The 17,497-nt window shown below is 42.1% G+C and overlaps 1 long non-coding RNA gene across 1 annotated transcript in view; it reads left to right on the top strand.

Annotated features, from left to right (window-relative positions):
- Nucleotides 1-16,859, top strand: part of LOC128422633 (uncharacterized) — a 42,466-nt gene extending 25,607 nt beyond the window's left edge. The window contains exons 3-4 of the long non-coding RNA XR_008332543.1: nucleotides 13,944-14,054; nucleotides 16,509-16,859. This is a non-coding gene — a long non-coding RNA (uncharacterized LOC128422633). The remainder of the gene's footprint in view (nucleotides 1-13,943; nucleotides 14,055-16,508) is intronic.
- The last annotated feature ends 638 nt before the right edge of the window (nucleotides 16,860-17,497 follow it).

Genomic DNA, 17,497 nt, shown 5'->3' with positions numbered 1-17,497 from the left:
TTCTTTTAGAGAATGCATACCTTAATCTATTCAGTGATGGCAGGAGGGATAGATTTTGACTCTACACAAATATCAGATGGTTAAAGCTCCCTGTTTTTCATAAGCAAGACATTCCAGGACTAGTAGGTACATGTCGCCTATTCTAAAGTAGAACATGCTTGGGCCAGTAACAGATAGACAAAGGATAATCTCGGCAGGGAATTTCCTCCTCTGCCTTTTATATTTTTTTCAATCGTTTTGTTCAAGTATATGTATGAGGAAACCTATTGAAATGTATCTGGGTTGTTGTTATTGTTGTTGTTTAAAAACAGACCTCATGGAAAGAGCTTGTGAATGGTTCATCCATAGATTCCCCCAGTGCCACATTGCAGCTCCAGTCATTGCATGATGGGCAGTACAGAGTTGTGCGGGGTTGTGCGGTTCAACCTCCTTGCTCAGAAGCAGAGTGATCCAGCTACAAACACATGCACGCCCCAACCAAGCAAGCTGTGCAAACCAAACCACAGTGCGCCACAAGCCAAGAGCAGGTCACTGCAGTGAAGTTTAGGCAACCCAAATGGCTCACAAAGCAAGCCAAGACACACAGCTACCGTGTTCCTCTCGCATCAGGACCGCTGTGGCATGGAACTGGGAGCAACATAGCATGCATGGCTACATTGGTGCTCAGTCTGCCATCTGGATTCTCTGGCTTGCCAGCACATATTTGCATTACTGAAGAGGGGAGCTGTTACAGGCGGGTTACAGCCAGTTTTAGGCTTATTCATATACTTAACTAATAACCAGGGAGAAATTAATGCAAAGGCATGCCTGGGTGAACAGCAGCATTTCCATCACACCAAAGTGTCTCCATCATTTTGCTTTTTACATTTTGCTGCTGCTGTTCTTTGAGGTTTGTGTGCTCTCTTTTCTGGGGCTGGAGGACAAATCTATCCTAATTTCTTAATGAGGCTAGCAGCAGTATGACTGCCAATATACTCCCTCCCCACCAGTGTTGCATTATCACACTATAGAATTTTGAATGTTTTCCCACCTTGTGATGTTTTATAGGAAAGTGCAGTCTAGAAATGCTGGAATTATGAGCAAAAACATAAGATGTAATTGAGGCATGCATTCATTAGTCCTTGGGAGAAGCCTCATCACTTTGCAGCAGCGCGATAAAAGACATTTATTTGTTTATATAAGAGACCCGTTGTGGTGTGGTGGTTAGAGTGTTGGGCTAGGACCTTGGAGGCTAGAGTTTAAATTCCTGCTCAACCATAAAGCTCACTGGTTGACCTTGGTCCAGTCACCATCTCTCAGCCTAAACTGACAGGGTTATTTTGAGTGTAGAATGGGAGAGAGGGGAGAACCATCATGTAAACCACTGTGAGCTCCTTGGAGGAAAGGAGTGGTAGAAATTTAGTAGTAGTAATATATGAAATCACATCCACCCAATGCATGCTGGCTGGAGCTGATGGGAGCTGGAGTTCAACATCTGGAAGCAGGTTCCCTACTGCTGATGTTCAGTGCAGATGAGTTACATTCTTAATGTCCTTCTCTTAAACGAAACAAAACCTTCAGACAGAAACAGAGAGGTGCTTTGCAAAAACGAGAATGGAACAGGAGCCTGGAATTATGCTGGATCACTATATTATAGGCTGTAAAGGAGGATTTGGGGGGAGGGGAAGCCCCCCCAGTGCAACTGCCCCCACTAGGCTCTTCATCTGAATTTGATTTTGCATTTATGCACTTCAGCTCTTTCATGCATTGTATAATAGAGAAATGACAAATTAATTGCATGCTTCTCCCTCCCTTCTGTGGATCTATTTATTAAAACATGTGATGCCAACTCAGCTCTTTGGAATAGATGGTGCAAAGGCACTTTAATAATTACTATCATTCTGGGAAGCCAGCCATCTCTTGGTGATTTTAGCTTTCATTTCATCTAGTCCCTTTTGCCACTGAATAATTCCTTTCCCCGAACCCCTAAGAGACCACAGTAAAAAGGATATGTGGTTCCTATTTTCTCACCAAGTATAAAATGAGTTTTTAGCACATCCTTTCTGCCCTGGAAAGGCGCATGCATTGTTTAGAGAGCATCCGACCTGTGCTACATTCGGTGGAAACCATAGTAACAGTATTGCCAGAAAATGGCAAATAATTATTTGGGTCATGCTAGTACATCAAGGAACATAGTAGATGTTAGCTGTATTTCCATTAAAGTTCATTGATCTATTATATCAATAGTGTTGCCATAGAGTGGGGGGAAAGAGGACAGCGAGTTGACCTTTTTAACAATTGCAGTGCTCTGCTTTCACCCATAGTGCAACATTCACTATCATAATAACTTTTTGCCAGTGCAGTACTTTCTTTGGGTTGTAGCCACTGGACAAGGACAGGAGGGCCACTCAGTTCTGTTGTGTCAGCAGAACACAAAGATATGCAGGCATAGTGGATTTACACGGCTATTGTTGCACCATTGCACTAGCATGCCGATGCCAAGATAACAAGGGGCAAAACATAAGCAGAGTTTGGGGGTAGAATGGGGCAGGAGAGTGAATTGCATGGTTGCTCAGAGGCTGGCTCCATCTGGAATGCTTGTGTCACATTTAGCAACCACAAAAAAGTGCGGATTAATAAGAATAATTTTACAACAAAATAGACAAAATATCATTACAACTGCAATATGTAAATTTCAGCAACGATTACAGAGAATCATATTGCAAAACAGTGATGATTATGGCATTAAATGATGCTCTAAGCAGCTGACAACAACAGACAGATTTCTGGGTAAGGTCCTGTTTTGAAGATCTTCCACAGGTGATAACACACACACACACACTCCCATGAGAAACTGACAAACAACCATACTCCCAAATTAGTTGCAAAGGGTGGCATCCACATGTCAACCAAATACTTGGCCCCTCTCAAGCATTTTAAGGTCCTTATTGCAGTTTTCACAACTGGGAGGACTTCAGGAACATTTTCTCTCCAAAAAGGTTATTAAGCATAACAGAAACAAAACTAAGATTATCTTACCCTGAAGTGTATTCAGAGTCAATAATGACAAACCACCAGCAACGGGACAGTCAAAGCATGGCTGTGTTGGCTGGGGCTGGTGAGAGTGGTAGTTCAAAACATCTAGAGGGCCCCAAGTTGGGGAAGGATGCCCTGCAGGTACCCCGGCACAGGTGGAAGCAGTCTTTCTCAAGTATTCACCTGCCACCCCCTCATCTCCAGCTTGTTATAGGGACCATCTCTCTTGCAGCTGCCAACTATGGCTCATCACCACCCCCAGGTTTGTATTGTCTCCCTGCAGCCATTCAGTCTGTGCTACTGCAGGGACCACTGTAATAGCAGGTGTATGAAAATGTTGCATGGCAGACCCAATGAAACAACAGGAAGTAACTTTTCTTACTACCATATTTCCATACTGCTTTGCCTGTTAAATGACTGCCTGTCATGCCCTGTAGAAAGGCACCACTAAAATGATGATGATGATGATGGCAGTAACGTTAGTCACGGGTGTTGCTTTCAGAACTCACTCCACTAATGTTGTTCAATAATATCTTAATCCTTTCTTCTGTGCTTCATCTGATTTAGTTACAGTTGGGCACAAGTGGCCTGTCAAAATGCACCTCCCTGTTTTTGTGAGCAGAGAAATTGGAGGGACACTTTCCATGAATTTTCAGGGGAAAGGAGATATTCTTCAACAGCTTTTGTGGGGGGGGGGCTCACCATTAGCAGTGGCAGCAGCAGGGAAATCCAATTCTATTGTGTGGTGGGGCAGATTTGAGAGTAACTCACGTGTGGTGAGGTTTTGTTTTGTTTTTTTACCTCTGGTTTATTGCATTATTTGCAGATAATCTTGCTAGAGATCTAGCTGTTCCCAGAAACACACCCTGAAATCATCCCAGACTCAGAGGTAACACCGGTCCACTCACATAAAGAACATACACAAGCTCTTTCACAAGCTCCTCTGTGACCTTTTCACATCTAGAGTTCATCTTCTAATGTTGTAATTTGTGAGGTGGGTGTGAATTGGGGTTGTGTAAATCTGCCATACTGCTGAACATTATGAATTCCAGTGAAATGTTCCATCTTTAATTTCAGACTATTGCAGTTTCATTTGGACACGTGTTTCTTAATTCTACAATGTTACAAAAAAGGATAACCGTTCCTGGGAATTTATCCCAGAAGTTGCCAGTTGTACTTATAGCCATCAAATGTCACTACTCATTTTCCGCAACCCGTTTGTATGTGTTTTTTTAATGCCTCATAATGGCTTTCTGAGCCACCTTTGTGCAAACTACAGCTAGGAGAGGTTGCTAGCTGACCATGAATATTGTGCATTATTTTAGTGTGTTACACAAAAATCCATACAGTTGCAGTTCAGATCTTGTGATGTGGGTGACATGCAAGAAAATCCAACCTATTTGTGTTATGTTTTAAACGAACAACCAACAACTACTTGAAGCATGGCAGGATTTTAGTTTTCTAAACTCTTGATGACACACTTTGAAAATCATGCTGCCCTGTGATATTACATTGCAATCACTATTTGATTGATTGATGAGACCCTAATATGCAGGGAGGAGTGAAATGCATGAACCAATCACAGAGAGAGTGCATGCAAAAGGTCAGAGTGGAGGAGCCCTTCACTTTGTTTCCTGAAAGATATTGGATATTAAATGTCAGATACAATCTTTGTCATGAAAATGAGGTAACAAGGCACGGGTGTAACCCTACTCTTCGAACGACAGTCGTGTCATTTGCTGTTGTTAGGGCTCAAATAGAGCAGGGGGAGGGGAGAGAAATGTATCACACTTCATTCAAACATTTAAATTAAGACATTAATTTAGGAATGGGAAACAGAGGCATAGAATCCAGCTGAGGGAGACTGCTTACAAATATGGTTTGTAAGCACAAATACGGTATTACACATACTATACAGTATGTATTCTTGTTTCTCTCCTAATCCTTGGGAAGGCGTTTGAGCCTAAATATTTTAGGGGGATAGTGGGCATTTATCCCCCTCCCTGAAAACCTCCAAACCTACAATTAATTAACTTCTGTGGTTCTGCAGGACCAGAAGTTAGTTGCAGAGGAGGTTCAGAAGGGAGGGTCACCTAATTGCTTAGGCAATCTGGCAATTTTCCCTATATGTATTCCTGCACCAAGCTGCTGAAACACAGAGCAGGATGGTAGGGAGAGTTGCCTAGTTGTTGTCAGGACCCGAGTCAGGAGTAGGTCAACAATAAAACACCCACTGTCGGTGAAGTTAACTGTTTTTTCAAAGAAACCAAAACAGCGAAGGGCTAGTGATCACAGCAACTCTTCCCCATTGAGGTCTTGCCCCAATGAGAGAGTTGCCAGGACTGAAGGTCCCCACTTTCCCACTGCTCTATCAGACTCCTCCTCCCCCACGTGGTTCCCAAGCAATTTCAGGCTCCTTTGTCTAATCCAGGCACTGGCAAACTCGGCCCTCCAGATGTTTTGGGACTACAGCTCCTATCATCCCTGAGCACTGGTCCTGTTAGCTAGGGAACACTCCCCTGTTAGTGGGAGTTGTAGTCCCAAAACATCTGGAGGGCAGAGTTTCCCAGTGCCTGGTCGAGTCTCTCTTCATTTCTCTTCATGCAACAGGAGCTCACCCCGTCGCGGGGATTCGAACCACCGACCTTCTGATCAGCAAGTCCTAGGCTCTGTGGTTTAACCCACAGCGCCACCCGCATCCCATTCTTTACATATTTTAACCCAAAATATGTATTTTAACCTAAAATATACATTTTGGCATATTGACTTTTTTGAGCTAAGGACACAAAAACCAGAGTTCAAGAAACAGAAGGGTAAATGTGTTCCAATCCACATATTAGCCCGGGCCAGCAAATCAAGCCACTTCACTTCAAAATGCAGTCTGAACAAAATGCTTGAGCATCCCTACCACAACTAACCATCAGTGAAAGGCTGGGGGTGGGGTTCCGCTTTGTAGCCCATGAAATTAGGGGGTTGTGTTTTGGCTCAGGCCTAACTATACTGGGCATGAGAAGAGTTGGCTTTTCAGTCAAACAAATAGGAGAAATAAAGTTACTTCTGGGAAAGAAAGTGAGGAAAGAGATTTGCTAACCTTTACACACACAAAAAGACAGCCTCTGAATTTGTACATAAATCCACCCACTGTGCTCAGCAACTTTTGTCACTCTCACAGGAGAACCCAGTATGCTTTTTTTACTCTGACTGTCACCTTTTCATTGTCTGCTTCTTAAGCATTTCTGGAGGTGAAAAAGGCCCCAATTCTCCCCTGCATTTCTCACCATTCAGACTGTGAAACATTTTGCAGTTATATCAGAGAGGTGTAAATAACAACTCAAAGAACACTGCAGTCCAGGAGCTACAAACTTTAAAAATAACCATAACAGGGGGCCAAACAGATTCTGAGCAGCAGCTATCTATACCAAGAGGTAAAAATTAAAACAAAATAAAATGCAAGGAGCAAAACAGTCCTGCTGGCACTACAGGAATCTGTGTGTGAATCTAGGGACACAGCAGTCAAAGTTGAAAAACAATTTCGCCTTTCCCTGAAACTGATGCTTTTTTTCAGGCTCTAAAATATCTCCCAAAAAGCCAGTAATAAGAAAATCGAGATTGCTGGGATATGATGTCAACCCCACTTGCCATGCCACCCACCTAAAACCAATTTGCCTTGCAGATGCAGATGCAATCAAAAGCAGTTTAGACTTCAGATGTGGAGGGCATAGTAAGTACAAGGGCTTTCCTGTCTCCTCTGCCACATCTTCAACATGAGGGAGGAAAAGAATGAGACAGTATAGAAACAGAAGGCATGAGCCATTTGTTTTTCCTATTCTGCCCCTCTCCCCCAGGCCTCTGATACTTTCAGACTGTTTCCACAGAACAAGATTTGATGCCCATTTTGGTTGCTTGTCCCCTCATGGGTGTCTTGGCATGTACACCTCATGGGGGCACATTTATTTATTTCATTTATATCCTGACTTTCCTCTAAGGAGCTCAAGTGAGTTTCATGGTTGAGTGGGAACTAGAACCCCTGTCTCCCAAGTCTTAGTCCAACACTCTGACCGTACACAAGGCGCCACACTTGCTGTAACTTCAGCAGCTATGGGATCTCCTGAGATAATTAATGCTAGAACCTTCCTCTGCTGCTGATCCAATCAATGCCTCGCTGTACACCTATTGCCTGGCCATGAAAAACTGAAAAATTCAGGTGCTTCCTCCCTTCCCTCCTCCAAAGCTCAACTGTGCCACAAACTTACCCTCAGTCTTTGCTTCTCTTCCTCTCTCCCTTCCTGGAAAGCCTTCAAGAGTTATCCATTTAATTACTATTTCCCTATGTTTTCTCAATAAACCTTTGCTTCTGGAAGAGTGTCTCCCTTAAATACTTCACTCTGCCATCCTGACTATAAAATAAAAATCAGATAGGCGTCCTTGGCTCCCCTGTCTTTTGGCTAGAGTGCTAGCTTCAAAGCCAGCTCTACTGGAGAGTTAGCAGTCTGTTCACCAGCAGTAGAGAGCCAGGGTCTAGCAGTGGAAAGTGGTTCCTTTAGCACAGCCTACCCCAACCTGGGGTAGTTTTCAACTACAACTCCCATCTGCCCCAGCCAGCACACCCATACTTCCATCAGCCCTAAGGTGCTGGACCTGATAGGAGTTGTAGTTGAAAGCATCTGAAGGTCACCTGGCTGAGGAATGCCAAACCAGAACTTCTTTGAACACCCAGAACACTGAAGTATCCTGCAGACATGTTCAGAGGCATGTGTCCTCCTGCTCTTTGGTTTTTTTAGTGCTCTTGTCTCCTTAAGCAACTTCTGTTAGGAGCTTGGCTTCTTCTTGAAGCAAGGTGGGACAGCAGTACCCTGATTTTTGGGTGGGAATGGTGGAAGCAACCATAACAGTGCTGGGCCTCTAAGAAAAAAAAGGGAAAAGATTACAATGGCCAGATGGGAACAATGGACTCCTGCACCTTTAATAGCTGTGTGAAAGAGGGAATTTCAGCAGGTGTAGTTTGTCATTGAATAATTAAAGGTGCAGGAGCCCTGTCTTCTTAACATAAGAAGAGAACTGCTGGATCATGAAGCCAATGGTCTATCTAGTCCAGTGTTTCCCAAGTTTTGTTCTCCAGCTTTTTTGGGGACTACAGTTCCCACCATCCCTGACCACAGGTCTTGCTAGTTAGGGATGATGGGAGTTGAAGAACAGCTGGGGACCCAAGTTTGGGAAACCTTGATCTAGTCCAACACCTTATTCTCACAATATCCATCCAGGTGTCTGTGGAAAACTCTCAAGCAGGACTCATGAACAAGAACACTCCCGCCCCCCTGGGTGGCTTCCAGCAAGTGGTATTCTTTTCTGAGAGCATTACCTCCCCACCCCACCCTTTATATCCTCACATTGGCATTTATTAGCCAAGTCCAGGTGCTCTGAAAGTGAGCCTTGTGCCTTCTGAATCCCAAGTGAAACCGTTTCCAAGAGCTCCCTGCTGGCAGTTATGGGAGACCTGCCAACCCAGACAGTAGCCAACGCTGGAACACTGAAACAGGCACGGCTGCTGTTCCACTGCCTCTCGCCCGTCCTGAATTCCAGCCATCGCTTTCTTATTACTAAGAATTCCTTAGTGCTGCACAAGCATTTGTTTAATGAGAACCAGATTTGGGTCATAAACCTTAAGCGTATCAAGCCTTTTTTTGTTAGCTAATGTTTACCTTCTAAGTGAGGGTTCTCTCCCCCCCTCCCACGGCTGCCTGCTCTCTCCCTGCCCTTTTTTGTTTGAGTAAAAGGGCACTGCTATAAAAGGCATGCATGGAAGCAAAGGAACCAGAAAATACTCTAAACTGCATGTGACTTGCAGCTGCAGGGTTTCCCACAATATCGAGGGCTGCCTCAACAAAGTGGCTTATGTGCTTTAACAAATATCAGCTGTTTGTCGGGGTGTAATGAACAAACTCGGGCTAGAGCGACAACTGCTTCAAGTAATTATGAAGACAGCTTGCAAACTATAGCCCCGCTTGTTTTGAGCCCCCAGTGACGGCAGCCTGAATGCTGTTCCTGCCAGCTTGATTTCAAAGCATGTTTCTTTCCATATTTCAAAGGTCAGTGTGCGTGGTGGTGGCCAGCAAGAGGCTGTGGGTGTCAGGGAGACAAAGGAAGCCCTCTGAGGGTGTCCAGAATTCTGCTCCGTTATTAGCAGCCTGATAATGTTAACAGTGACTATTTTGTCTTCATTATGACTAAAGCTGAGAATGGTGTCCCTTGTGCGAGGTGCTAGGCAGATGCACTGGCTTGATTCAGATATAATAAAAAGCCACCATTTCCTGCTATATGAGCCATGGTGAGCCTTGGGTCACACACTCTTCACACACCAGAAGATATTGCAAGCATTTGCTTCCAGATTTAAATTAACCAAGGTTTCTCCATGAAATGTGAACTTGGGGAACCATAGTTTGTTTGAATGATGGTTTCAGAAAAAGTCAAGTTCTGAAAGCACGTGGCATATTCAGCTACGTTTTACTCAGCATAGAACCACTGAAATTAATTAACCTAATGAATACCACTCATGGGCTTCATATGACTACTTCTCACTAACTATAGTTTAAGCAAACAACAGTTCCCTGAGTTTGGACTACAGGTGAACTGTGGTTTACAATGACCTTCCAATGTCCTCTTCTGGGGTGAAAAGAGGAGAGGGGGGAGCATGCAAACCTGAGACTTGTCACAACTTATTCACATGGTTTTCCTGTTATGTTTCAACTCTGTCACTGAGTTGTAGGGCTCACAATCTAAATGAACAACACATTGCCTATGAAATGGGAACAGTATTTCTTTCCTTGGGCAAAGTAACATGCATTCCCCAATGAATTCATCATTTGAAACTATCTCCTTCCAAGCTGTTCCAAACATAAAAGCCAATAATAGTGAACAGTTATAGAGTTAAGTTAGAAAGACAAAATAAGGGTTGACCAAGGGCCTCCAGATATTGTTGGACTTCACTCCCATGCACCTCAGTCAGTCTGGCCAATGGTCAGGGGGAGTTGTAGTCCCTGGTCGCATATGGAGAACCACAAGTTCCCCATCCCTGAAGTAAATGAAATGCAGATGTAAGACATGGCAGAACAAAGGCTTTTCCTGAGTAGAGAATGGAGGACAGTTGACACTCAGGAGATGGAGACTTAACCATGAAGCATATGAAAAATAAGAAAACAGTTCATAGCTTAAGTTTGCTAAGCGGCATCAAGGCAGATCATGACAGCCCCACCTGAAGTCTTTGCAAGACATCCCACAAGAATGCTGCTGTGCTTACAGTTGCTAATGTCTGACCTTACCAAAGTTATCTGCTGTTATCTGCTGGGTCACTTGGCTAAATGGCTGGGCAATGCTTTCAAAGCTGCTCTAACCCTGCCTGCCTCCCTTCCTAGTGCAAAGACTTATTCCCGACCTCCTGCTGGAAGGAAACACATATGCGCCATGAAAAGAACACAGTGCCCAAAGCATGCCACAAAATGACAGCGGGGAGCACTACATGAAAGGCCAGGCCAGATGTTGCAAAGAAATAACTGTGCAGAACGGCTGCCATGTGTCCTCGCAGTGAAGACTAAGGGCTGGTGGGGAGGATGTATATTTGCAAACACATGGCAAACATGTGACCGGAAATCTCAGTCAGTTGCTTGCATCCATATTGTTAAAGTAGAGGATGTTCTTTAAGTACTGGTTGTCTAATGAAGCTTCCAGCTGCCACTTCTGGTGGCAACAGCCCCAAGCCAGATGTGGGGGAAGTAAGACAGCCAAAGAAGAGGAACTTCCTAGTGTGATACTTTTGCTCTGCGATTATTTTGCTTCCCTGTCCTCCATCTCTGCTCATCCATGCTGATTTGCTGTTAGTCTGAATGGGCAACATTGCCTCTGTGTGGTTAATTCAGTGTACCCAACAGTTACAAAAGCCTCTGTGTAAAGAAACATTCTACTAATGATTCTTCTTTAGGAATTTTATAATTCCCTTTGAGACGAAAATCACTCTGGCTGAATGTGTTGCTGGTCTTCTTCATATTGTTACAGTGAAGTATTGCCATCTCTTAGGCTTCTCTTGCTGCCGTGCTATTTAGAAATATTTATGAGAAGCAAGTGAGCATTGCCTTAATTTTCAGCATTCACTAGCCATGTACAACTACTGCACAGAGAAATCTAATGCAATATGAATTTAATCACTTTCATTAACTTTAATGGGGAAAGCCAGCTTGGTTTTCTAGTTATAGAAGTCATTTTGTGCTGACTGCTTTCAGGCTCTTGGCTGAAATTGAAATCTATATCTGGATAGGAATTTCATATATTAATTTCTAACCATGGACATCTCAAGCTTCCGTGAGGGAAGCAGCATTAATTTAGACCACTAACAATGGGGGAACTGTTGGAGGCTCTGTGTTGAATTAGCAGAGCGGTAGGAATGAAAGGAACTGTTTTGTAGAACCCTATGCAATTCTATGGAGAGATCTATGGAGAGATCCATTATGTTTAATGAAGTGTGCATGCATGAAACTCTTATAAATATAGAATAGCAGGCTATCTGTTGGTGAAAAAAGGGCTAAATGAGCTATGTCTCCTTTTTCTAGGGCTTTTTGCATTCCATACATTTAAAGCTTATTTCCCCCCATCCCCATCCTGAGAATTATGGGAACTGTAGTTTAGTCCCTCAAGTTACAATTTCATGCACATGTAACAAACTACAGTACCATTTCCAGGTTTCATTTTTTTGGGGGGGGGGAATGCTTTAAATGCATGGTGTGCACACAGCCAAGGGCAGAGGGCTTTCTGTTTGATGGCTTCATGTTCAGTTTGACCTTGATATTAACATTTTTGGTTTAATCTACATGTCTTTATACAATTATGCTCTGCTCAGGCCTACACGTTGCTTTCAACCCATCTAGGTTTCCCTCCTGGTCTGTATCTTATTTGCCAACTCACTCAGGGCCAAACTGAAATACACATGAATATATCTCAGCCTCTTTAAAACAGATAGCAGGTGCAGAAAGGCCCAGGCTAGATCTGGACTGCAGGGGAGATGTGTGAGAGTTAACACTTCCCTCCATTTGCCTCAATGAAAATCACTCTCCCACCCAAGCGGCTGTTTGCTCCAGGAGGAAAGACGTATGTAAACAAATAGCAACCAACTGGTGGGAAGGGAGGCAGATTTTCATTGGGCAAAATAACCCAGGTATAAGGGTTAATCCCTTCTTTCCTCACACCATCATGATTGTGCCCCTCATCAGGCAGGTGCTATGATTCAGAGATTGAGATGGATTCCCATTATTCCATCATCATGACTAGATTGGTCTTAATCCTTCACCATATAATTTGTTCATAGAAGAGAGGAAATCAGTTTGATACCATGTTCTTGTGAGACAGTGAATTAGCGTGCAAGTGAATGAGGAAGCATCAGTTTGGGAAATGGAAAAAATCAAAGTGATTTGCCCTCTCATCCAAAGGTCTCTTTGGTAATTAGGCAGAAACCTATTTTATGTCCAGTTTCTTAACTTCAATTTTACCGTGGCCAAACTGTCTCTTTTTAAATTTAGAATGCATTTTACTGACATTTTTATCATCCTCTCACTTTAGTCTTGAAATGAATTCATAAATAATGCAATAAATACCTAGAGATCATGCCAGTATATTAAGCTATAGGTGAGATATATTAAATGTGTATTACAAGAAAATTGTTTTGTTTCCTCACCACTTTCATCAGGTTTGCTTGATGTAAATTTCACTGAGATCAAAGAAATTTGCCTCCATATAAATATGGTTTCAAGATTCACTAAGAAAAGGTTATTATCCTATCATCCCATCCCATCATTATTCTATAAATAAATTTATTTCCATATGTTTATAGAAGAATGGTCAGCTGTGTAGGTTGTTAATGCATCTGTTCAGCTCAAATTTTTGTTTCTATGGATGGCATCAGACTTATGCAAAATAGACCCACTGAAATCAATAGTCTGAGTCAGATCCCATCCTATGAATTTTGGACCACTTTTTCATACCACACTAAAATAAATAAACAAGAGGTGCAAGGGAGGAAGAGGCTAAAAAGTGGTTGAATCAATTTGCCAAATTGAAGAGTATTTCCTTGTAAGTTTTCAGATACTTGCTTTCTTTTGAGTGCTAGCAAAAATTCATATGCCTGCTTCATTTGTCTTTGGATCTCAATGATATAATTGGGACTGACGAGCACCATAAATATGACCAACCTGAATGCAAGGCTGCAAAAAGGAAGGAAAGAAGGAAGGAAAATGATGAAGTTCCTGCACACCAAAAAACAAAACAAAAAAAATCCACAACAAATTACCGTATTGGCCTGAATATAAGCCTCACTTTCCCCCCAAATTCCGACCATGAAATGTTAAAGTGCAGCTTATATTTGCGACCTTGCGGTATGCAGCCAGGAGCGTGGGGCAAACAGCGCCAGGAGCACAGCAAAGCAGCGCCTGCCCAGCACATGGTCCCCCATTCTCTCCCCCAAGGCTAGGAAGGGAGAGAGCAAGGAAGGGGAAAGGCCGCCAGCAAAGCAGCACTGCTCCCCCTCCCCCCAGTATGCAGCCAGGAGCAGCAAGGAATGCAGCAGCTTATATTTGGGTATTTTTTCTTTTTAACCCTCTCCCCCCTCCAATTTTAAAGGTGCAACTTATATTTGGGTGCAGCTTATATTTGGGCCAATACGGTATGTCTGTTATGTGAATCACTGAACTCATAAGCATTACATGTTTTCTGGACGAATTTTTCAATTTGATTTTTGTGCTGCAAGATAAAGCAGCACAAGACATCTTTGGGTACTTTTGTCTTGTGTCTTAAACATGTTTTCTTAACATTAATTCAAAGGAAATGTTTCTTGGAAGATAAGTCATGCTGCCATTTTTCTGGATTTCAGACCATTTCTCTCTTATATTCAGAATAGGTTGGCAAGATCCAGAAGAAAATGAACTGGCCAAAACTCTGAATGATATTCCAGCTTTCCCTCCATTATGATGTCTGGTTGATGATTCAATACTGCCATTTAAGAGGTATGGGTAGACAAAATTCAGACAAGCTGAGCATTGGATAAGTCTGGTGGAACATGGAAAGTTACACTGACAGCGTAAATACTTATTTCACTGTACTATAATTAAAGCTGTCACTCAGTGTAATTAGTTAATCCTGATATTTTATAAATAAAGGGATTAAATCTTAGTTCCAGATTCTGCAATCAACATTTTGAACATATACCATCCAGCAGGAAAACGCTGTCCAACAAGCAACTGTCTAATGTCTCTCTGTGTGTCTTAACTGTGTTAATTAGATTGCAGAGGTCCTTAAATGGGATTTATTTATTAGGTTGATCACAATGCACTATGCTCCTTTTCATTCAGTAAATGCCTTTATGTAATTATGGTCCTCCCAAGGGACTGTGGAAAGGAGTAATCTTAACTATCCCACATGGAGAAGAGACAGCATAGATAATGTGGGTCTTCTGTAGAACCTGTTGCCTCATTCCTTTGAAACCGCCCCCCTATCAAATTATCTCACTGAGGGTGAATAAGAGTGAAAAGGAATGGCAGAAAGGGTGAGGCCCAGTGAACATGGTCTCACTGTGTCCCTCATGCAAATGAAGTCACGATTTGAATTGTGTGAAGACAATGAAGGCCAAATATGGCTACTGTCATTCTGTTATTTGGCCGAATCAGTGATGTTAAGCTTGCCCTTTGGTTAAGCTGAATATTGCAGGTGGTCTGACACCACAAACAGGTTTTGCTTAGAGCAACCATCATGCAGAAACCTTTCAAGCTGCTTCCTGCGGGGTTCTTGAAATATAAACATTAGCTATGAATAGTCCTGTCTTTGTTGTCAAACATCAGTGGAAGCACTGTATGTGAAAACCTTCCAGTGCCTACTGCTGACATTCGTTTTATGAAATGCAATATATGTGAGTATAGCTGAATAGGGTTGTATTTTCCAGTTGGAAGCCTTTCAAGTAGCCTCTTATGTGGTGCCATAAAGGTAAGAAAATAAGGTAGTTTTAAAAATCCTAGCCAAGGAAACCAGAATAGTGGTCCAAAAGAAAGCAGGGTGCTTTAATCACTTAATAAAAAATCATATATGCGCCTTCAGTTATGAAGGGAACAATGAACAGACTGCTTTGGTTTCTTATGAGGTGGCTGCAAGATTCTTTTGGGGTTACACCTTAACAAAAGGTGTAACAAAGTTTACCTGTAATACTTCTGTTGGACTATGGACATATTTTATTAAGCCGCAGAAAGATGAGGATTTCCGCCTTTCAGATTTCCTGATCATGAATTGCTGTGAATAGTTAAAATGTGTAGAAGAACTCTGTTTTCTCCATCTGATCAATATGCTTGTTTGTCTCCAGCACATACAAGAGTGGGAGGTGTGGCATTTTTCAGCTCCTCAGAAACCACATATAGAGAAACAGGAAATACAGACGGCGAACTGTTAAAAATAACCGTAGTACGTAAATTGACCTTTTAAACAGAGCTGCAGAGATCTGCTTTATAAGGCCAAAGACAAACAAACATACATCTCTGAGGAAAATTCTGGGCTGTACAAGTTTGTAAGTCACATTGAGTCATTTTATGAGTGAAGCAACCAATACATATAAATAACAACAACAAACGAGTCAAGATACAGGGCTGCTGTGTGAAGGGCATTGGAGTGGCTAATGTTCAGTTGCGTCTTCTTAATCCCTAATCATCCAACCTTTGGTGAATTTTAAGTTGTGTTTCAAATCTTTCGGAATTAAAAACAAACAAACACCACAGTCTGAACTGCTGGAGAAATGTTGTAAGGCTTCAAGAGGCCAAGGATGTATGCTGATTTTTGCATTCCTGTCTACTAAATGGCTAACTATAGACAGTGAAATGGGGTTAGATACGCAGGAGCACTAATACCTTTCCTGGGCTTATGTTTTATTTGTGTTGCTATAGTTCATATGTGGAATATAATAATTTTAAAGGAGAAATAAAAAAGCAACAAATGCTCTTTAAATGTGTTTGGGTGTGTGTGCCTGTGTGTGCAGTTTGCCTCTTAGAGCCAATGCACACCCTTAGCATTTATTCAGAGACTAGCTAGCTTGCACTGATTTGTAATGTGGGAACCCGGCTGTTGAAGAATTAAACAAGAACCATGTAAATATTAGCCATGGAATTCAACATTTCTGCTTGCCCGATGGAATGATCTCCTCACTCTCCTCCATGCATGCTGTTCTGGAAGGTTCTCTTGGCATTCCAGAGCAGATTTGGATGAGAATAAAATTTCAGAAAAGAAATTAAAGCACAGAGGAAGAGTTGAGCATGGTGTTATGGAAATGATGGGGGGGCACATCTTTAAAGTTGTTACAGTGTTAAAAAAGTTGTGCCTAAACGTATCCTTTCAACTTGACAGCTCAGGAAAGATACCTAGCTTTATAAATTCATGTAAAATTAGTAGTTTGACCAATTCTCTTCATTCCAATGCCATTTTAGCCTTAGAGGAAAGGAATCCTTTACCTTTCTCTCCCACCATAATCCCGCAAGAGTGAGGGCATGTGCACAACACCCCACCCAGGCAGTGACTTCTGATCCACCCTAAACCACTGAAACGAATAGTATGCAACCCCCATGTGAAACAGTTTGGAGCCTGTTTTCTCCTAATGTATTGGAATATCCCTGTATCAGGCAAACCCAAATTTTAGGGGGAAAGCATTGAAACTGGTGTTGTTGCAGGTTAACATCATGTGAACTACACAATTTAAATAGAAATGAAAAAAGTCTAATACTGGATTGGGCAAGGCATCTATGACATACGTCCCTTACCCTTTTACTAGATAGATAGATAGATAGATAGATAGATAGATTTCATCTTTTCTCTGTTCTTTACTTTGGGACACCATCTGCTCCCACAGTTTCAAGCCTATAAGTATAGAATAATAAACTAGGCCAGGAAATGAGTTTCCAAAGCACCATAAATGTTTAAGACAAGTACCATTGTCTGCCACTAGACTTCTTAGTATATTTGTACTAGAACAAAGCACTTGCTTAGACTTATATTGGTTTGCACAGTCACACTTTTGTGCATTCAAACAAAATCAAGAGTAGTCAATCAGTAGTGTATGTGATACTCAGATTAGTATGTAAGACCTTCTGCTGGGTAGACATATGGATAAACTAAGCAGAGATTAACCAGGTCTGAGTTGGCATTAAAATCCTGATGTCAAATTCTAGCGCTTAATGATATAAAAACAAAACAAGACTAGGACAAAAGTAATCCAGTCTGATTGTGGTTTCATTTTTCAAGATTACGATATTGTGGCCCTTCAGGAATGGCTGCAGTGATTACCCAGAAATGATACTCAGTTGTCTACAGATGATGTGAGGGACCCTCCATTGTTTTCCTTTTGTTCTTTGTAGTTAGATTTGCATTTGTCTGTGGATCCCAAGCAAGAACGTAACATTTGAACACATAGGAATTTACT

The sequence above is a fragment of the Podarcis raffonei genome, chromosome 10, assembly GCF_027172205.1.
Source record: "Podarcis raffonei isolate rPodRaf1 chromosome 10, rPodRaf1.pri, whole genome shotgun sequence".
NCBI lineage: Eukaryota > Metazoa > Chordata > Lepidosauria > Squamata > Lacertidae > Podarcis > Podarcis raffonei.
This window is presented reverse-complemented; position numbering and strand designations above follow the sequence as displayed.